Source organism: Dasypus novemcinctus, chromosome 14 (assembly GCF_030445035.2).
Source record: "Dasypus novemcinctus isolate mDasNov1 chromosome 14, mDasNov1.1.hap2, whole genome shotgun sequence".
In the NCBI taxonomy this organism is placed as follows: Eukaryota; Metazoa; Chordata; class Mammalia; order Cingulata; family Dasypodidae; genus Dasypus; species Dasypus novemcinctus.
In genome coordinates this window covers 102263063-102286016 of record NC_080686.1, presented here as the reverse complement: position 1 = coordinate 102286016, position 22954 = coordinate 102263063, and the positions used below count along the sequence as shown (strand labels likewise).

General features: G+C 45.1%; 1 long non-coding RNA gene and 1 other non-coding gene across 2 annotated transcripts; both read right to left on the bottom strand.

The window, feature by feature from the left end:
- Positions 1 to 7147: 7147 nt before the first annotated feature.
- Positions 7148 to 16961, bottom strand: LOC131273364 (uncharacterized). Its single transcript, XR_009180579.1, has 2 exons — positions 16759 to 16961; positions 7148 to 7319 (listed from the first exon to the last, which is right to left on the bottom strand). It is a non-coding gene; the product is annotated as an uncharacterized lncRNA (long non-coding RNA).
- A 5184-nt stretch (positions 16962 to 22145) lies between these two features.
- Positions 22146 to 22252, bottom strand: LOC111760275 (U6 spliceosomal RNA). The gene has a single exon (XR_002794018.1). It is a non-coding gene; the product is annotated as a U6 spliceosomal RNA (small nuclear RNA).
- Between the last annotated feature and the right edge of the window lie 702 nt (positions 22253 to 22954).

The window sequence follows — 22954 nt, the reverse complement described above, 5'->3', positions numbered from 1 at the left end:
GACCTCATCAGTGAAATATGTCTCGCAGACGGAAATTTGGTCATGGATGTGTTGTATCAAAGAGTGCATGGAATTGTTGTATCAAAGAGTTTGAAACTCTTTGATACAACACATCCATTGTAGGATTTGGAACCAGTAAGTGACATCACTCCATTTTGCCTTATGACGATTACTGCAAGCCGTTTAGAGCAGTGCTGAGATGTAGAGTGCAGAGGCTTGAGCTAAGCCAAGGATTCTAACAAACGGGAAGAAGTAGTGGGTTACAGAGATATTAAAACAAGGAAGTTGTCAAGCCGTTGGTGTAGAAAAGAAGTCTGAGATAGGCAGTAAATTTGAAGATGAGATCGTAAAATGTGAAGGGCCTTGAAGACAGTCAGAGGTGCTTGAAACTTAGAGAGCAAGAGAGAAGCACAGGACTGCAAATAGGAGAACTGGATCACTAGAAACGTATCCTAAAGATACGTGGCAACTCCTACAAAACACTTCTATTGGCAGACTCAAGACATAATGCTGCGTTGGAATGCTTTAAGGTAATTGGCTTTTAAAAGTGAACTGTTTTAAATAGGAACATACTTTTGCAAAAATGCAAAGATGGCTCAATATCAGAACACCTATTATTAAAATCCAATACTTTCATATGCTAGAAGAGAAGGAAGAAGTGGGCAATTTAATTACCACGGAAAAAGGAAAGGCATCAGCAAACTTAAACTTGTGGTCAAGACTAAGAGCTCTCTCCACAATGGGAACCAGAAGGAACATCCTTAAGTAGTTTGAGCAAAAATTGAGTTGCAGAATAATAATGTGGTAGACCAAGTTTATTGATTTTTCACAACATGCCATTTTTTAAAAATTGGTATAAGAACATCCATGTGCATGGTAAACAATTCAAGATATGGTTACTTCAAGTCAGGGAGGGGTAAATGGTTAAAAAAATATATAAACCACATGAGTAGACAGAAAAAAACAAGTTTCTTCATCCCCTCCCCAGTTCCCTCTGCCCCTCCCAGGCTACCCATGTGCTCATGTGCACATAAAAGCATGACAGAAATAAGCACGGGCCACGTGTTTTCTTCAATTGCTTTTTTCGTTTCTTTGCCGCTTCTCAACTGAATCTCGTCCATTTCAATATCCAGTGCTGCAGGCTGAGCTCCCGCCTGGAGTGGCCTCCCCCTCCCCACAGCATGGCCTCAGTTTCCCCTCTGGTCTTGCCGCCTGCTCACAGCGCTAAGCCCAGCACTGGCCAGGCGGCTCTGAGGCAGGGGCCGGCGCCAGACACCTGTGCACCCTTAGTGCAGGCCCTTCAGCTCTCTGTGCTCTACAGGCCGCATCTGCAAAGCAGGATAATACTGAGAATTGAATCGTACCCCTGCAAAGGGCATGTTCAGCTCTCAGCCGGGCCCTGCGCGCAGGAACCATTTGTAAACAGGACCTTTGAAGACGTTATTCACGGCAGGTGTGTCCAAACTGAAGGAGCTGAAAGCAAAGGAAACTGGACACAGAAAAAGAAGCCATGGGGAACAGCCAGGAGCTGGAAGTCCCCAGGACCTGGGCGAGAAAGACGCTGCTGTGGGCCGGAAAAGCCAAAGATCAAGACCCAGCAGCCAGCCCAGGATGCCACAGGCTTCAGCGAGAAGTCATTGCCTTGCCGCCGCCTCCCAAGAGGACGCCCCCAGCCTCAAAACCGTGAGCGAATCAACTCCCATTGCTTAAGCCAACCCAGGGCGTGGCACTTGTGTTAGCATCTGGGATGCGAACACAGATGAAGACACCTGTCTCAAGGTGTTGTAAGGACAAAATGAGAGAACGCAGGCAGAGTTCTTAGAGCGCTGGCTGACAGGCGTAGCATCCAGTGCCTGTTAGCTGCCGTCTTATTACCACTTAACTACTGGTTAGTTCCCACTCTCCAGTGGTTTCCAAACACCACAGGTTGGTTTCCAAGACCTTCCTCCTCACTATCGCCTCGATTTGGCTGCCCTCCTGACCACCCCGTGTCGCCCCTGTGTCCACTGCCCCCTCCCCACCCTCTCCCCAGCTGGCTGCAGTTGGGCTTCTGCCTTCACTAAGGTTGTTCTTGGGAAACCGCCCACCCCTTCCCCTCTCCAGCACCTGCCTCCTGATGTCTGTGCTGCACTGGTTTCCCAGCCACTCTCTCCTTTAAAGCTGCGGGGTGGCTGCCCTCACCTGTCCCCCACACACCTGCCTGGCTGCCTTTCCCCTGTCACACTCAGGCCGGAGGTCCCTGCGGCTCCCATCTCCCCTCCCTCCTCTGCTCCAAGTTTATTCCCATCCAGGCTGGCTGTCTGCCCCTCTCTGCTCCTCCGTGTTGTACCCTGCTGACTCTCCCGCCCCCAGTCTCCTGCCCTCACCAGGACGAGGGCTCTGGGCTTGTCTCGCTGCCTCCGGGGCAGCCCTCCTGCTCCGCCTGCAAGCTGCCCCTCTCCGCCTTGGGGCCTGTCCTCTGTCCATGGCCCTGCCATCTTCCTGATGCCTGAACTGTCACCACCCTGCTCATTGGAGCACAGATACCTCTAGGGCTATAACGCCACTATTACTAATAATTAATGTTGCATTATGGTTAAGTCTTTGGCGACACTTTACCCAGCAAACCTAAGAAATGGCTCTGATGATCGCCCCATTTTACAAAATGAACTGCAGCCTCAGAGGGTAAGCGGCTGCCCAGTGCCGCATGCCCAGTAACAGGAGGAGGGCCCTGCTGGTGGCTCCTCTGCCCATTGCCTGCCAGAAGGAGCCAGAAAGAGCTTCCTACCACCAAAGCTTTCCCATTAAGATGGCTTAGGGACACCCTTCTTCGGTGGGTCAACACCCACTCCCCTGCAAGGCACGCATCCTTCCAGATCCCCGTCCTGCCTCCTACTCCAACCTCAGGTCCTGCTACAGATCCTCCCTGCTGCCCGATCCTTCCCGCCCAGAACCTCCCGGCCCCAGGTGTGCCTGCCTGGCTCGTCCGCGGGCACGCCACGGGGGTGGAGCGCAGCGCACGACAGCTCTCCGCTGCCCCCTGCCGGCCGCAGGGCCGACGCGCACGGCTCCGCCGTGACCCGCGGGATTCCAGCCCCGGCTGCCCGCGGATTTTAGGGGGCATTTAGTGCAAGGTTCTCCCAACGCGAGTCAGAATCCCCGGAGGTGAGCGGGAATTTTAGGAGGAGCCGCAGGTATCTGCTGGGATCGGGGAACCTTAGCCAAGGAGAGCGCCTCCTTCCGCGCCTGCCTGGCCCCGCCGGGAGCAGCGCCGTCAGCTGGAGCCTTTCGCTTCCCCTGAAAGCGGCCAGGAGTAGCGCTTGATAGGAGGGCGTGGTGGAGTTCGAGAAAGATGGCATTGGCAGTGTGCAGGGAAAAGAGGCCGACGTGAAGCACGAGGCGGAAAAGAACTCAACGTCTTTAAAAGAACCTTGTAAAAGCTCTTGGCAGTTCTGCAGCCTTGCTCAGACTCTTCAAGCTTCCTTTTCTGGAGCTCAGACGTTGGCTCCCTCCTTTGTTAACTGGCATACATCTTCAGAAAGGGTTCAACTGTTGCCCCCAAAGTCCCTTCAGCTCTAACTTTACACCACAGCAGGCCGCGGGTGTCGGGATCTGTGGTTGGTGGGAGGGTTGATGTCCATGGGTGCTGAGACCTGGAGGGAGAAATGATGAAAATCCCAGAGGAGGAAAGGCCCCGAGGGAGGAGCCACGAGCCAGCAGCCCCCGGCGGTCCTGCCCCTGTGGCCACGGTCCCCTGGCAGCGAGCGGCTGGGATTCCGGGAGCTGCTGCCCCTTTGTCCCCTCCTCACCAACCAGGCTGGCTCCATATGGCTCAGATTAAATTCTAAGAAAATGTCTTCATTCCTGTGATGCCGTCACCACCCGGGGATGAGAACGCAGTCGGCCCAGCTCTGGTTCTCGGCATGCACCCCCAGCTGCTCGCCCTCCCTCTCCCCCGGTGCAGAGGAGCCGGTCCAGCTGACTCGGGCAGGGGCGGCCGGCCCCAAGCCCCTCTCCCTGCCTGTCCTCTCCAGCTTTCCCTCTGCCTTCTGCGGTGGGATAAGCATGCCTAGTGCAAGCCGATTCTGCTCCAAAAAGGCTGGTTCTCTCCTTTGTCAGTCCCAAGTCACCCAAAGTCACCTCCCAGGGGATGTCACAGATGTCCCTGAGCTGGGCTCCTGTCTGAAGCCCTGTCCCACCCCCCTGGTCCTGGAGCTCCGGGCTGGACAGTGGCTGATCAGGATGTAATAAGTATAGATGAACAGAGGCATCTGGCTTGTAAATGCTTATCATTGCAGCCTACTGTCACTACCATCAGCGGCAATAGTAGCACTCTGCTGTCAAACGACCTTACGTGGCTGGAACCGTCAGCTCCATTTTCCAAGTTACGATGGGCACATCACTGAATGCACATACAGGCACACACACACACAGTGCCACTGGCTTGTGACTTATCTGTGGACAGAAGGGAATCCGTCTGTTTCCTCAGGGCCCCTCGCAGAAGCAAAGCCTGGCAGAGGCCATGAGGGCTGGAGGAGCCACGGGCAGGGGCTCGCACCTGGCTCGGTCCAGGCCCTTCCTCTCCTGGTTAATACGAGGCAGGAGGCATTGGTGGTTCATCCCCAGGTCCCTGGGCTGGAGCTGGGAGCAGAGACGGTGAGAGCCCCCTGCTGGCTGCGCCCACGGGATGTCACCTGCAGTGCGTGGGTCTGAGCAGGGCGGGGGTCATCCTGACAGCTAGAGGCAGCTCTGGCGCCTGCAAGCTGCCTCCCCACGTCAGGAGGGCTCGCCCTTAGGGCAGGGTGGGTGGGGTCGGCCTCCGTTCCCTGGACCCACAGTCAACCCCGTGCTGGGGACGGGTGTATTAGCCTGGCGCCCTTCCCAGGGTGTCTGGGCTAGCGCCCATCCTCCCCCTTCGCCCCAGCACACGTGAGCGTTAAGGGGAACCACCTGGCTGAGCAGCTTGGTTTTCTGACACCCGGCCCACCCGCTGTGCTGTATCTGTCCCCTGTGGGGTGCCAGAAGCATCCCTCAGCCAGCCACGCAGGAGAGAGAAGTGGAGTGTAGCTTGCCTGCCAGGGGCGGTGGATGGAACCGAGCTGGCCAGGGCAGCCCGACGCCCGCTCCTGGAGCTGGCTTGTCCCTTCTCTAGGCGAGTCAGCAGGCTTTCACCCAGAGCCTGTGCGAGTCGGGCTTTAGTGGGTGACCCCGACCCCTGTGAACCATGGAGCGGGTGGGCCCCCTGGCCTGCCTATCCTGCTGGCAGCCTGTGTTATGCTCTTTGCGGCTACCCCCCTATGGGAGACCCCTCCTCAGAAGTGCTAAGTGGCATTTCTTTCCTTCAACAGGTAAAGATCTAGAAACATGAGGCATTCGGGGACCTTTCCGACCAATGGTCCATTCGAGCCGAGAGCCCCTGGCCCCGGTTATGGAGAAGATACACAGCAGTCACCACATACAGTGGCCCGCTGCTGTGGGACCTCATCAGATGAAGTGCATCCTACAGGTATATGAGGTCAGCACCCATTTCCTTCATTGCACAGGTGAGGAATGTGAGGTCCAGGGGTGGGGGGCTCGCCCAGGCAGAGGCCTAAACCAGGGCAGTGCCAGCATCTTGGCTATGCCCCTCTGCCTCCAAAGCCAGGGGCCCTTCCTCTGGAATACCCGTGGCACGTGTTAGCAGCACGAGCTCCTGGGCCGTGCAGGGGCCTCGAGGGGCTTGCAGTCAGACACGTTTGAGATTTGTAGCCCTACACTGCTGGCCTCAGCGGGCACTCTCCCCTGTCCAGGCCCCTGTGTCCTTGTCTATAAAATGGGGGGCTGGAGAGAAGCTCAAGAGTTAGGGACTAGTGGTAGAGCCAAGTGCATGTCACCACTGGCTTCCTGCTTGATATCTGGTCCCCAGAGGCAAGTTGCTCAGGAACACCAGGGAAGTGACACAATCCTCCTTTTGCCCCATTTCTTTGTGCACAAAGTAACAGCTTAATGAGCCGCAGTCCAGAACAGCAGAGTTCAAATTTCAGTCGTCACAGCACCTCAGCTGTGAGTAGCCACGTGAAGTTCAAGGACTCCTGACTCTGGCAGGCAACTTCGAGGTGGTGGGCTATGTGCAGAGGCCTTCTACGGGCCCCCACACCCCAGAACTCAGGATTTATAGTGAGAGGAACCTGCTGTGAAGGCCCCTCCTCTGTCACCCCCCAGCTCTGTGACACTAAGCAAATCACTCAACCTCTCTGATCTTCCATTTGCTTACTAAAAAATGCAAGACAGTGATTAGTAAAACTTGCATTTCAAGGCCTCTGTGAATGTCCATGTCCGAACACCGATAGAGTTGATTCACAGTATTTACATTCCATAAAGTCTCTGCAAACGCTGCACTGAATTAATAAATACCAAGTGATTGCTCTTCGGGGAAATGCAGAGCTTGGATTCTGCGAGTCTCTGGTCTGAACATTTTCGTCAACTGCTCAATACATAACCTTGTTTTATGTGTGTTTCTGTTTAAAGACACTTTATTTAATATATATTGATTCCTTAACATTGACCTCAGTCAACAGCCCTTAACTCATGCCTGGATGACGCTTAGCCAGCAGCACGTTTTCTCTGGAAAGCACGCTTATCACAATCTTCCCGCACGCCGAGCCAGGGGGCACTCCAGCTCAATGCTTGGGGGCCATTGTACAGAGCAAAATCACCATTGCAAAGAACAAAAGCGCAAATAGCGTGGCGGTAAATATGCTGCGGAAAAGACGTTTGTGTACTGCGTGAGAGCTGAGATAAGGACGCCCTCTGCCTCCTGCACGGGAAATAACAGACAGCTGTGGGTTGACTGGGTCTGTCCCCGCAGCTTAGAGCAGACCCACACGCCCAGAACACAGCACCTGCGCATACTAGCCTTTATTTTTTCCAAACCATTTTCAAGGTGATTAATATAACAGGATGCCGTGGCTAAGACTGGATTCTAAAATTTGGGGTGGAATTGTCCTCTAAAAGCTACCAGTCATTTCTACACCCTAACACTAGAGCTAATAGACCATTTTTCAGTCGGGCTAAATTTTGTTCTAGGAATTTCACCACATGATAATGCAGATGTAAAGAAGCTCTTGTCCCTGTCTGGGGAAACATCTTAATTCAGCAATATAACCCAAGTAAGTTATCTGAGACAAAATGGGAAAGAAAGTGCTCTGCTGAGCTCATTAATCAGATGTAAATTTAGAAGAATCCCTGTAGACTTCGTTGCTTCTCTGCGTAGAATTGGACTACCATTGTCCTGTAACTTTCCTCTTGATCGGATGGTATGGAGTTGTGTGACTTCTCATGAAAGCACTTGGGCTGACACCCTGAGGACCCAGGGGGAAAAAAAAGAAATTTGAGATTCATCTTATGCTGGAGAAGAAACTAGGCAGAGGAATAAAGCACAATACTGTGCAGTGCTATTTCAGGCTGAGGAGCAGAGCACCAAATCTACATCATGTCTAAGGTCATAAATTAAGGAATATTTAATTTTTCATCATACACTAGGTTTATCCTTGACCCTGACCCAATGAATTAAAGGTGTGGTATAGTCTAAATCTCAATATAAAACACAGGGCTTATAACTACCTGGGTCCAAATGATTTTCCCAGCTTTATTTCCCTCATAAGCCAAAATCTGTTCCAAATTGTCCCAATTAGGACTAGGACCCCTCTTTGTAGCAAACTTCCTATTGCTGGCTCTTCTATAAGTGATACCCCCCCACACTCCCCATTTCTAGATCTTCTGGTCATTCAAAGGTTGTTAAATTTACATTCTCTGAATGTTGTTCAGACTCACCCTGCTCTGAAGAATTGCGTGTCTTATTTCCTTCCCACATTCCACACAACTCTGTAAAGGCACATCATATTTTGGAAAACAGTGCAGAATGGAGAACAGAGCCCACTCTGAACAAAATTCAGATTTCACAACTTGCTAGCAGTGTGACCTTAAGCAATGTACTTAATCTCTCTGAACCTCAGTTTTCTCTTCAAAAATATGCAGATCATCACAGTAGGTGCCCTTAGAGTTGTGAAGACATGTGAACATCTAACTAAGCACAGTACATGGCACAGAGGCGCCCATCAATTTCTGACTGCTGTCATGATCAACATCTTTATCACCCCATGGTCATCATCATCACCCCATCATTGTTTTCAATGTATCATCATTCCCAGCAGCAGCAGCAGTCACCACCACCATCATCATCTTTATCATCCTCATAGCCCCCATCATCATCACCCACAATGCCATCTTCATCCTCCTCCTCCTCAACAATAACATCATCTTTGTTCCCAGGTCTAGTTCACCTCTTGAGAGCAGGTCCATGTTTCATCCCCTTTATGCCTTGTAGTTAATATAGAATATCCAGGCTAACATGTGGACCCCTCTCATTATACCGTGATCTGCCCTATAGGCAGAGGCTGACAAAAAACAATCAACAGTAAGGAAGTCTGGAGCCACAAAACTTTCAGAAAGAAATTGTTTTTCACAATAGGATTTCAAAAATTTCAGCCATAATGGGCTACAATAGAATCAAGGTTTTATTTTCTAGCCAAGAGAGATTGGTTATACAGTGACTATGTCGTATATGAAAAGCAGATCTCTGGCCCATGATCTGTAGACCCAACCTGGGAAACCAAACTCTGTAGCAATTGGTCTAAACAATCAGGACTAGGTGAATGCCAGCTCCCTTGTTTTTTATTCCTCTTCCAATACAGGACTAACCACGGAAAGTCAAATATGCTCATCTAGCCAATCACATGACACCTTGCTTCTAGTTAGTCTGCCTCCAGCTTCCCCATGCCAACAACATCCAATCAGAGCCTTCTTTTCCTTAACACTGTAAAGCTTTCCCTGCCTACCTTTGGGTCTCTGCCAAACACAAGTGAGTATAGTAGCCAACTCCCTTATTATAGCACACTCTAAATAAATAGCCTCTGTTTCTTCTCATTTGGCAAGCTTTTGTTTATTTCTGCATATTTGAGACCAAGGATGCTTTTAGCAGGACCAATTTGAACCTGGGGACTCTATGAGAGATAATGTTTGTTAAACAGAAATGGCTAAGGTCACCAAATAAAACCAATTGTCTCCTTCTCACTCACACTGTTACTCTCAGCTCTGAGTCTTTCTGTCCAAATCTCTGCAAAAGTTTCCAAATGATCTCCCTTCCTCTACTCTTGGGTGGTAAAACAGGAGACTTAAGCTGGGTATAGTAAAGAAAAGCAGCTATAAATCGTCATTTAATTTTGTAGCTACTAGGCACATGTGACTATTGAGCACTAGAAATGTGGCTAGTGGAAATTGAAATGTGCTATAAACTACAGAGGGGTTCCAAAGAATTAATTAAAAAGGAATGTAAAATGTCTCACTAATAATTTTTATTTTACATGTTAAAATGATACTTTACACATATTAGTTTCAATAAACATTATTAAAATTACTTTCACTTATTTCTTTTAACATTATTTAATGTAGCTACTACAGGCCACTGCTGTGCAAGCACCCTGCCTTGGCTTGCATTACATTTCTCTTAGGTAAGGTAATCTAGGCTACATGCTAAACTCAGTTGGCCATCAAGAGTCTCCATTATGTGGGGGAAAGGGAACATGGAGAAGTCCCACATACTCAGTCTTTCCAGACTTGAAACAGACTTTCACACCCCTACCCTTTACCCATACCAGTGGTTCTCAAAGTGTTGCTCCGGGGTCAGCAATATCAGCGTCTCCTGGAGAGATTTTGAATGGCAAACTGTAGGACTCTACTTCTGAACAGGCAATGCTGTGGATGGGCCCTGCAATCCACAGTTTAAAAAGCACTCTAGGTGCTTCAGATTCACATTGCTGCCTGGAAACCCTAGCCTGTCATTTTGGTTTACTGAAAGCTGCTGGGAGCGGTATAGCAGACATAGATTGGCTTCTACAATGGGGATTATTAATTTAAAAGTTTATTGCTCTGAGTCTGTGAAAGTGACCAATTCAAGACAGCATCAGAAGATGCTTTCGCCCAGAGCTGCAGCTGTGGGCAGTCAAGTGCACTGCACCGTCCTCTCCTCCCTCCCCTCTCCTCTGGGCCTCGCTGCTTTCAGCTTCTGGCTCCAGTGGCTTCCTCTCAGTTTCCACTGATTTCATCTTCTGACTCCTGACTTCTGACTCTCTCTCAGCTTCTGCATTCCTCTCTGTCTCTGCAGCTTTTTTCTGTACCTGTGGCTTTTTAGTCCTCCTTACTAAGGACTCCAGTAAGAGGATGCAGCCTCACCCTGGGTCACACAATCCAGTCAAAGGCCCTTAGCTGAGACGATTGACTGGAAAGTTCCCACCGACAATTGGTTGACACTTGCAAGAATGTATTAACCCTAAAGATCTGATTTTCTGGAGGCCACAAGGTCTTCAAACTGCCACACCTGTGTTATTTGCTTCCTCTGACCCACACTTTGGAAGGCATTGCTTGTGACCAGCCCCTCCTGCCTAGCCTTCACCCTTTTCAACCCTGTTACAAAATCTGTGTTCTTTCTAGACGTAGCGAAGGTTCCTGGATTTGCAGGGAGGTAGCTTCTCCCCCAGAGAATTTTGCATCTCTGGTCACGAGGGTCTTGGAATATAGTTTTCCTTACTTTGAATGAGTCACAGAGCCTAGACCAGCCTTGGCCATCCCCTTCTCCTTGCCTGCCTTGAGAGGAAAGCCAGAGGTGGCCAGGGTGCTGGGCAGTGAGGTGGCAGGCACGCCCACAGTCTGCTTTGGGGGCAGCTTTTTCTCCTTCACTTTGCAAAGCCTCCTTTCTGCCTGGCCCCTTCCTTCCATCTTTTTTTAAATTAATTAATTAATTAATTAATTAATTTTTAAATGTTACATTAAAAAAATATGAGGTCACCATATACCCCCCACCCCCTCACCCCCCTCCTCCCATAACAACAACCTCCTCCATCATCATGGGACATTCATTGCACTTGGTGAATGCATCTCTGAGCACTGCTGCACCACATGGTCAATGGTCCACATTATAGTTTACACTCTCCCCAGTCCATCCAGTAGGCCATCTTCCTTCCATCTTGAGAAGCTTTTGCATGAGGCAGGGTGCTTGCATGGCAACATCCTTCTTGTGGCACGGAGGATAAGACAAGAGGATGGCGGAGGCACAGAGCCAGACGCCTGCCAGACCAGCTGCTGAAGGAAGCCTGGCACCACCCATACCGACACTCTTCTTGGGTTGGGGTCATTACCTGTTTTTTTTCCATAAGCCCCTGTTAATTGGATATTCTGTTACTAGTAGAACAGCTAACATTATAGAAATTCAGGCCTCTACCAGAGTGTACGGAAGCTCTGTCCATGTGATCTGGGAAACAACAATGGGTAAACAAATTCCCCCAACCCTTGTATTCCAGGAAAGAGCTAACTGCAAAGAAAAACCCTTATATGTGTAGGATGAGACACAGATTCTCTCTTGTTTACCCATGACAAGGCCAGGCAAAGACTCCAAATTCCCATTCTTTGTCTCATAAATGATTGCCTGAACTTGTTGTCCTTACTGGCCAATGGAATAAAGTACTTGTGAGCCAAATTTTAAGATTCACTCCTCCCCCCCAAGTGTCTAAAACATTAAATACTTCACTATTAAAGTAGGGTGTTGGCTGTAGTTTTCTGTAGGTGTCCATTATCAGACTATGCATCTTTCTATTTTTGTTTAATGTGGATTTATTATTATGAATGGCTATTGAATTTTATCAAATATTTCTATTTTTCTGTTGAAACAATCTGTGATTTTTCTTCTTGATTCTCTGAGTTGATTGATTATATTGATTGATTTTCAAGTGTTGAATACACCTTGCATTTCTGGGATAAATCCAATTTGATCACATTTGATATATTGCTAAATTCATTTTATTCATATATTGTTATGAATTTTGCATCTCTCTTCATGGAAGGGTCTTGGAATATAGTTTTCTTTGCTTTGGATATTTTTCTAAGTGTTCATTATTAGGGTTATACTAGTTTCATTAAACTAGTTGGGAAATGATCCCTCCTGCTCTATTTTATGAAAGACCTTTTGGACGATTAGTATTATTTATTTCTTACATGCGTCATGTAATTCACCAGGGAAGTCACCTGAGCCTGGTCTTTTCTTTGTGGGGGTTTTTATTATTATTATTGAAAACTTCAATTTTAAATAGGGATATGCAAATTTCCCCTTCCTTTTTTGTCAATTTTGAAAAGTTGTTTGAAAAGATTTTTGTAAAATTTATTGGTATAAAGTTGTTAATAATGTCCCCTTAGTATTATTGCTTTCTAATACTGGTGTTTTGGAATCTCTCTCTAAGAATTGATTTAACTGTATTCAATATTTTGATATGTTCATTTTTCATCATCAATTACATAAAAGAATTTTTCTAATTTTCCTTAGATTTCTTCTTTGACTCAGGGTTATTTAGAAGTATGTTGCATAATTTTTACATAATTGGTACTTTTCTAGATATAATATTTTATTTCAAATTAGTTTTATTCTAATCAGCAACATACTCTGAATGATTCTTTTTTAACTCCTTTTAGTGGGCCAGCATTTGGTCTATTTTGGTGAATGGTTCATATGAACGTAAAAGGAAGGTTTATTCTGCATTACTTGGGCACAGGGTTTTATATTATGAAATAGGTCAAAATCATTGGTAACGTTGTTTAGCTCTTTTCTGTTCTGATTCATTTCATCTCATCAATTACCCAAATATGAGAGAAGGGTATTAAAACCTAGTTATTTTGAAAAATAACTAAAATATATAATTTATCACTGCTATGTACTGATATTGACTTACAATGAATGTTGAAACACAGCATGTACTTATAGCACTGTGGAAAAACTATATTGTTTAGATTTGAAATTAACTTAAGTATGTGCTCAATTCACTGCTATATTTTGATATTGACTTGCAATCAATGTTAAAACAGAAAATTCACTTAGTGCTCTTTAAAAACTCTATATTGATTAGTTGATAAAATTAACTAAAATTTTTTTTAAAACCCTAGTTATGACTATAAATTCATCTGTTTATCCCTTTAGTTCTGCCAATTTACTTCAGTTGATGCTCCTTTGTTGGGTGCATATGCATTTTCTTTTTTTTTTTTTTTTGACTTTGTAATAATATTACATTAAAAATATATATGTGAGGTCCCATTCAACCCCACCCCCCCACCCCCCCTCTCCCCCCCCAACAACACTCGTTCCCATCATCATGACACATCCATTGGATTTGGTAAGTACTTCTTTGGGCACCTCTGCACCTCATAGACAATGGTCCACATCATGGCCCATACTCTCCTCCATTCCATCCAGTGGGCCCTGTGAGGATTTACAATGTCCGGTGATTACCTCTGAAGCACCATCCAGGGCAGCTCCATGTCCCAAAGACGCCTCCACCTCTCATCTCTTCCTGCCTTTCCCCATACCCATCGTCCACCATGTCCACTTTTCCCAATCCAATGCCACCTCTTCTATGTGGACATTGGATTGGTTGTGTCCATTGCACCTCTATGTCAAGAGGAGGCTCAGATTCCACATGGGTGCTGGATGCAATCCTCCCATTTTCAGTTGTAATCACTCTAGGCTCCATGGTGTGGTGGTTGTCCTTCTTCAACTCCATCTTAGCTTAGAGTGTGGTAAGTCCAATAGATCAGATTGTAGGTGCTGGAGTCTGTTGAGGCTCAGGACCTGGCTATCACATTGTCAGTCCAGAGATTCAAATCCCCTAAATATATCTTAAACCCCAACATTAACTGGACCTCCAGCACATTAGCATGAAAGTCTTATGAAGGGTGATCCCATCTGAGTCCAGATTCATCACACATAAACACCATTTCCAAAGAGGGGCCATCTGCCCTGGTAGTTAACCCCATCGGCCATGACCATAACTCCCATGGGTCTCTTTAGCCCTCAAAGGAACCATTATCTGGGGGTTGTATCTGCTTTATCTGTCTCTCTGACTCTGCTCAGTTGTGCATGAGGGCAATCCTTCTGCCAGCCTCCAGACTCTTTTTTAGAAACTCGTAGCCATATAAACTCATTTCTCCTTTCCATTTCCCCCTTACTTTAGGTCAAACAGCATTTTAAAGTCATGGTATTTTATGTATTTTCGATCTTATGTCCTCAGGTTGAATTGAGCTTTTTTAAAATTATGAAATATCCTTCTTTGTTTCTGGTAGTACTCTTATCTTGAATTCTACTTCATATTTCACATTTATATAGCCCACCATTCTTCTTGTGCTTAATGATTGCATGGTATATCTTTTTCTATCCTTTTATTTTCAGTCTATGTCTTTAGATTGAAATTGTGTTATTTTAAGCAACATGTAGTTGGTGCTTGTTTTCCTATTGAGTCAAATCATCTTAGCATTATTTTGTATGTTTAGCTATTTACACTAAATGTCATAGTTACTATGTTTACATTTAAGTCTTCCATTTTAGCATTTGTTTTCTACTTAATCCACTTTGGTACTTTTTTCTGTTATTCTCATCTGTTCCTTCTATTTTAGTTTTGACTATTTTTGATATCACATTATATCCTTTTTTCCTTCTTTTTTTTAAAAATGTTACCTTCAAAAATGAGGTTCCCATATACCCCCCACTCCCCCTCACCTCAACTCCTCCCACGTCAACAACCTCTTTCATCATCGTGACACATTCACTACATTTGGTGAATACATTTTGGAACACTGCTGTACCACATAGATAGTGGTTTACATTGTAGTTTACATTCTCTCTCAGTCCACCCAGTGGGCCATGGCAAGACATAAAAATATGCCTGTTATGCTGTCTAGAGCAACAACTAAAAATAATATAATACATATAATTTAAAACTATATAAAAGATGTAATGTGGACATACATTTTATATGTATTATATTATTTTTAGTTTTTGCTCTAGAGAGTATAACAGGCATATTTAAATATCACAAATAATATTTTAATTCTTCACAAAAATATAAGAATTTCACAAAAGTATAATTCCATTTACTCCTTTCCCAAACTTTGGGCTCTGTATTTCCCTTCTGGATTTGTAAACCCTGCAATACCTTTTTCTTATTTTTGTCTTATACCGTCAACATATTTTAAAGAAAAAGCACATGATGAATAAGAAATTTTATATATTTATCTACATATTTGAAATACCTGATGTGCTTTCATTTTTCCATGTAGATCTGTATCTTTTTCTATCAGGCATCTTTTCTCTTTACCTTTACAACTAGATCCTTTCTAATATTTATCTTAAGTATTTTAAAGTTTCTATCTGCTCATTTCAACCTCTGGGCTATCTCTCAATCTTCTTTTCAATACTGTGTCACCTGACTTTGTGTTTTGGTTAGTTTGTTTCTTTACATTTCTTGTAATTTTTTATTATGTGACAGCAATGGTAGCACCAAAGAAATGGTATTGACCCTCTTGGGATCTGACTAGTGGTGCTACTTCATAGACCTCATCATGCTCCACCACCCACAAGCCAGTTTCCTGAGTCAAGAAACCTCTCTCTCTGATTTACAACCCAGTCACTTTTGGGGTCTCTCTCTCTCTTTTTATAAACCATTATTCCTTTGACTTTTTCTCTTTGAAATATTTGTCTCCATCATGCTTCCAACCTTTAGTTGGCTGCTACTTTATCCTCGGTATAGGTTTCGAATGCCTGGGGTTACTTTTTCTCATCTCCCCTGACCCACCTCCAGACTTTGGAAGGTGTCTGTGTTGCATTCTTGGCAGGCCACTGTGGGATCTTTTCTAGCCTTTTCTGTCCTGCTCCATCCATCAGTGGGCATTTGCACTCAGAAAAACCTCCACCCAACTCTCATAGCTTCTTACCCACACTTGACCTTCAGCATGCCACCATGGTTAAGTTCTTCAGAAAAAAAGTTAGCAGATGGTTGCAACTGGCTTTGTGGAGACCTCCAAAAATTCTAATCCATCCAACCAGCTCACACATAGCCTTTAAATACCCATTAAAATGTGTGCTGGTTTCTCCTTACCCCTTTCGTTCCATCATCTGCCATGCTCTCAGGCATGGCATCATGTGTGGGAATCTTCTCTTTCACTTCATCAATTTCTGGCATTTATTTCATTCTAGTTTCTCTGCATCCTTAAAATTCTGACTTTACAAAATTATGTTCAGGTAGCTTCTTCAGGTTGTTCTTGGTTTTTAGGGTTGAAGAAGCAATCTCCTGAGACTTAGACTTTTTATATCCTAACTGGAAACACAGTGTTCAGAATGGTCAAATCCTCAACTTCCTTTCTTTCCTTCCCTTAATCGTGTGGTCCTGTATAAAACCTATAAGTCAGAAAATTAGTTTTGGTTGCACTTTCAGACATTTGGGAATGAATAATCTTGGGTTTATCATATAGGACTTGTTTTCATGAGTCGCATGGAATGGTAAAGTTGAACAGACCTTTAGAGGTGAGCAAGACTAACCCCCAACCTGTATTTTAGAGCAAGGGTTCTTAAGGTGTCCACAAGCTAGACTTGAAATTCAAAAAAACATTATTCTTGTGGGATGTGTTGGTGTGGATGTGATATACTTATTAAATAATGCACAGTATAGTATGCACTTAGTAAGGGGTCTTTGGTTTTCACCTGATTGGCAAAGGGGTCCATGGAACAAAAACGGTTAAGAAGCCCTGTTTTAGAAAGTGGAAATCTCACTCCAAGAGGGACAGATTACTAGCCCAAGGTCACTGAGTAACTTAGTTACAGAGTTGGAGCCCCAGCTTACCATACACTTATCTTACTGCTTCTTAAAATACCTGTCTCTTGGAGCCTCTGTTCCTTCATTGATAAAATAAGGGAGTTGAATTAGATAAACGGCTGTCCCTTCCAGCATCATGATTCTGATTTTTCCCTTTCATTGTGCCCGCTGAAGCTTTCAAGGATGACAAGGGCATGATTCATGTTACATCATCGGGAGACCTTTTCTACTGATGCTTTAAGATTTATCAGACCACGTCTAGATCACAATTCTGGAAGAAATATAGCCTATGGTTACAAAAGAAAAACCGTCTTTATTCTCACAATATCTAGATGTGTTCACATGAAGAATTCATTAGGTACTCTCAAGCATAATAAAAACACTAACATTTCCTTGTTATCATACTCCCAAAGACGACCACCGTAAACAGTTTCATATCTGTGTATCTCTCAATTTTTATGGGCTTACATGATATCTGTGTATGTTCACTGATTTCTTACTATGTGCTGGAATTCCCTGCTAAGTGCCAGGGTACAAGTGCCAGGGTACAGCAGTGGACAAGACAGAAAATGTCTGTGCTCTCATGACCTTGTAGTCCAGTGATAGAGACGAAAAATATGCAAATGAGTCAGCAACAGTATTCACAGTTAGATTTGATAGAGTGACAGGAAAGACAGTGACTCTAGAGAGGGTGATTGGAGAATGTCTCTCTCAGAAATTGACATTTGACTTACACTATAAATAATACCAAAGAATCAGGGATTTTAAACCTAAGGTAAGTATGAACTTGGTGAACAGAGACTACGTTTAGTGGTTCATCTACCAGGAAGATACCGGGGTGGCTAGAATGGGAAGCAGGGGAGGGGCGCAATGAGATGCAGCAGAGAGGGGGGGAGATCAGGTCCTGCAGAGCCTTGGCCGATGAGTGGGGATACTATTCTGAGTGCAGTACAAAGTCACTGCAAGGTTTTAAGTAAGGATTTCTGAGTCTAATTCATAATTTAAAATGTAGTTAAATATAGACAGACATGTATAATATATGCTTAAACTAAAAATAGATATTATATACCCATATGTGAATTTTTCACTAAGAATATTATCCCTTACTGTTTTAGAAGGTTGGGATTTTTCTATATATAATGTTCTGCCACTTACATTTTTCGCTTGTGTCTTGAATGTCTTCACTTGTCATCAGCTGGAGATCTCACACAAGTTATTCAACAACACTGTACAGTTTTTAATCATCTTCCTTAAAGGTAAACATTAATTTAAATGATGATCGTAATTGTGTACGTTCAATCTGCTTGTTTAAGTGATTAATTATTCATTGCACTCAATTACCCAACCAACACTTTTTGAGCTCCGACAATGCCCCTGCCCTATACTAGGCATTCATGTGATTAAGTCAGAAAGTCAAATACCCTTGTCCTTAAGAGCCAGTAGTCTGGAAAAGAAGATCAAACTGAACATGGACAAATCTGATCATGTCTGATGAGGACTGGAGGGAAGTTTGCCCAGAGTAAGGCAGGAGCACAATGTGGGGAGGAGTCCTTCCCTCCAGGCTGGGGATCAGCAAAGCTTTCACAGCTGGGAGCAATTTAAAAGGCGAGCGGGAGAGCCCAGCCAGCTGAGGGCAGGACAGCTGCAGCGAGGCCAAGAGGAACAGCACAGGGCAGATGTACACCTGCCAGGACAGTCACGGAGGCACAGCGCAGGAGGAGAGGACACTTTCTGGTGAGGAGGAGAGTGCGTCGCCCTGGGGGACACACCTGGGCCCCTGACTTCTTCTTTTACCTCTCCCTGGCATCTTAGGTAGGTCCTGCCGGTCTCTGTGCCTCAGTCTCCACATCGCAATGATGTCCTTGGGCTCTGGCATCTGGTGACTGTAAGTTTAAAATCTAACCTAAGCAAGAATATTGTGGGAAGAAAAATGTTTGCGTTGACCTCTCCTGAGCTCTGAAATGCAGCCAATCTTTTTTCCCAGCAGACAAGAGTGAAACAATTAATGAAATGAGAAGCACTGATCTCAGAGAGGGCATCTTCAACAAAATAAGAGGAATGATCAAATAATACTGTAGATATAGACTCAAAGGAACAAGGAGGTGATTTCCTCCAACCCCCTTTGATAATTTGATAATCCTCAGGAGCTCCACCTCATGGTCGTTTAGATTTGGCTTGACTATCTCCAGTGAAGGAGACCCACCACTTCCAGGAAAAGCACCTTCTCTCTTGGATGGACAAAATCAGCCCCACTCTACCACAGAAGGGTCTCTCATCTAGACCTTTTGCTTGCCACACCCTTGTGCCAGAAGCTTCTGGGGCAATAGTCCTTGTATAACATTTGGTGGTCATGTTTCCCACAGAGTGATTTCTACGACCTGAACCACAGCAGCCTGGACCAGGCAAGGGCCCTTCCCTGGGGCACTCAAGCTGTTGGCTGGCTGCTCTCCTGTGTGCAGCTGTCTCTACTCCTGTGTGCAGTGTGCAAACAAGCATGAGGGAGATGAGCCGAAACAAAGCCCTTTTTGGGGGAATTCAAATGGAGACCACAGTTAGCTGAAGGTGGGAACACAGGTAAAGGGCTCTCTGTCTAGAATGGTGAGTTTTCCCTTCCACTATCCAGGCCACTCTGATAATGGGATTTGGGCTTGATTTGTAATTCCACCCTAAATACAGTGGTGTTTATTTATTTTTATTTTTTTTATTTTTATTTTTTTAATTTTTTTAATTGATTTTGTAAAAATATTACATTAAAAAAAAATATGAGGTCCCATTCAACCCCACCACCCCCACCCCACCACTCCCCCTCCAGCAACACTCACTCCCATCATCATGACACATCCATTGCACCTGGTAAGTACATCTCTGGGCATCTCTGCACCCCATGGTCAACGGTCCACATCAAGTCCCACACTCTCCCCCACTCCGTCCAGTGGGCCCTGGGAGGACTCACAACGTCCGGTGATTGCCCCTGAAGCACCATCCAGGGCAACCCCAAGTCCCAAAGGTGCCCCCACATCTCATCTCCTCCTGCCACTCCCCACACCCCTCAGCCACCATGTCCACTTTTCCCACTCTAAAGCCACCTTTTCTCTGTGGACCTTGGATCGGCAATACAGTGGTGTTTAAACCCCAAAGAGCACTTCTATCCTCCTTGCTCTGTTGGCTAGCCTAAACCACAAAGTGCGTGATACTCTCTTAGCCACAGCTAGTGGTTTACAAACTCCGAATTTTGGAAGGAATGCTGAGAAACAGTCCCTTTTCTTCTTTGTATGGACTCTTTGGTTTGCATATACAAGGTTTGGAACCACTGCAGCTGTTTCCCCACTGTGAGAGAAGTTGGTTGGGATGGGCAGAGAAAGGGAATGGCAGAGAAACCATCTGGGTGGTCTATTGAAGACGTTCCAAATCCCACCCTCTCGTGTTGCCTAAGCCAGTGTGAATTGGGATTTCCATTATTTGTAAACAGACGTATAAAAAATAAATGTAGGGTGTATTGATACATCAAAGTCAGAGCTCCGTATTCCTGACTTCTTGCTTCTTGGGGCTCAATGACTTGAACTAGACCTTGGATAGTCCTTAGGGCTACCTCTGGTCCTTAGCATTCTGAACCCATGAGGTCTACACATCTTTCATCCTCCAACTTGTGTTTGTCCCACACATATCCATTTACCTTATTTCACAACTTATATCCAATAACTTCTCCCATCCCCAGTTCTGCTTAAAAACTTTTATTCAGTTCTCACTGATTTTAGGACATGAAACAAAATCCTTTCTTTGACCAGTAAAGCCCTGCCCAGCCTGTCTAAGAGGCCCACTCTCCAGTCTTCTTGGCCTACATTAGCTCCTGCCAGAACCTGACTGCTCTGGTCGACAGCCACCTGACCCCACCCCTAATACATCAGTTGCCCTATCACCAGCTGCTGGGAGGTTGTATGCTGCTTCTGGTGGGTGTGTTTTATGAGCCCTGTGGATGTAGACACCAGAATTACTTTTGCTCACCATTGTCTTCTCCGGTCTTTGACACAGAGGTGGTGGGCAGGAAATAGATGAATAATGAATAAATACGTGGGTGGTTCCCCCCAGTAACTGTAGAGGCCAGTTCTAGGCAGACCATGTCTCTGCAATTAACCCTTTCCAGCCATCTATCCTATGCTATAGAGCCCCCAGAACCAGGAAATCAAATTCAGATGTTTGTCAAGATGCTACATCACATGAGAATGGGAAAAGCCTCCCCTGCTCATTGCTGCCTTTAGACTTGGCAAGTCACGGAATCACTACTATCTGTTCCACTTAGATTTAGGGAAAGATGGTGCTTGGCACATTTCTCTAGAGTTTAAAGATTCAGTGTGGCTGATTGATTCAAGGGCAGGAGTGGTGTTTATAAAATGCATTGCCAAGCTCTTGAAAAATACTTTTATATCTATCTATTTTGAACTGAGGAAGTCTAATGTGCTTCCCAGGGCAGCCTTTACCACCTGCCTGTCCTGGGGCTAGAGGTTGTGCTGAGATGCAAGTTGTGATTGCATCATCACTGAGCTGTGTAGCTAAAATCCTGGCTTGGCATTCCAGCTCACCACTTAGGTTCATAGATTCTCATTCCTTTCTCATCTTTGGTAGATATGGATTTGGAAAAGAGGGTTGCTGATTGGTTCAGTGGTTAGCATCCTTTCCAAGTCACTGTGGGAGGGGTAGCTCTCCTTTCTAATGTGAGGCAATGCAATCAGTGTTTGGGGGAGTTCCTTCTTCATGGACAAGCCCTGTACTAGGAACTAGGGAGGGTCAAGTGATGACTAAGCCTTCAGCACTGTCTTCTAGAGGTAACTAAAAACAGAGGAAGATGCAAGGAAGGTGCATATGTATGTAACAGGAATCTGGGTGGTCTGTGACCCAGTATGGTTTCAGGCCTAAAGCAATGGAGAGCCATGCTTCTAGAACTTTGCTTCTTAGTATTTATTTTTATTTTTTCAAAGTGCTTTCACACGTCTTATCTTACTTTATCCAGAGACAACTCTATGAGCTGGGACTCTATAATTCTTATTTTAACAAAGAGAAACAACACTCAAAATGGTTCTGTATCTCCTTTTGGAAACTGGCCCTCTCATTCAGATCCTTCTTGTTTGTAACAGTTATCATGCTCAAATCAATTTTTTTTCTTCTGGTCTTTTAAGTGTCTATGTCCATATTTATTACTATATATATATATATATATATATACCCATTTTTATTGATATTGAAAACCTAGTGTACATACCTTTTTTCTTTTTTAACTTTATTATAAAGGAGTTTTAGGTTACAGAAAAATTACGTTGAAAATATAGGGGATTCCCTTGTACCCCCCTGTCTCCCACTCACATTTTCCCCTATTAATAAGATCTTTCATTAGCGTGATATATTTGTTACAATTGATGAACACATCTTGAAGCATTGCTACTAACCATGGTCAAAAATACAGAACACTTCACAAATTCGCATGTCATCCTTGCACAGGCGCCATGCTAATCTTCTTTGTATCGTTCCAATTTTAGCACATGTGCTGCTAAAGCGAGCACTCAAAGCAATTTAAAGTCTGAAAGGCCTTTCACATGTGCCAACTAACAGAAGCCATAGAAGGATAGTGCAAGGAATGATAATTGTCCATGTTTCATCTCTGCAAAACCGAGGCCCAGAAATGAGAACGACTCACACTTCATCACTGGCAGAGCAGAGGGAGTGCTTCCTAGTTACTCCCCATTGCCCCTTCCCAACACCACCCTCCCCAATCTGCTGTGCTTAATGAGAGCAGCATATCATGACCAACTCCCTAAGATGTCCCCAGCCTGATCTTACAGCGCCTCCCAGCCTCTTCAGCCTTGAGCATGCTGGAAACACTCTTTTCCTTGCCATTCCTGAGGCGCCCTCTTCCCTTTCTCCTCTTTCCCCTCAAGCCACATTCTCCCCATGTTTAGTTTCCTGCATAGCCTCTTCTTCTAGCTCATTCAAAATGGGTGTTCTCAGCTCCGGGCCTCACCGAACTCAGCCTTTGATCTCTCCTTGTGATATCTCATTCTTTTTCACGATTTTATCTTCTTTCGTCATCTGGCTGTCTCCAGATTCTTCCCCTCTTGCAATCTCCAGTTGGGCATCTCCATATAACTCCTGAATTGATAGGGGGATGTCAAACTCAAAAGTATCAGTCTCTTCTAGACGTGTCTCAGCTATGGACTTTATTTGAGGGTACACAAGTTGCAGGGGCAGAAAGTTGAATTGCTTGC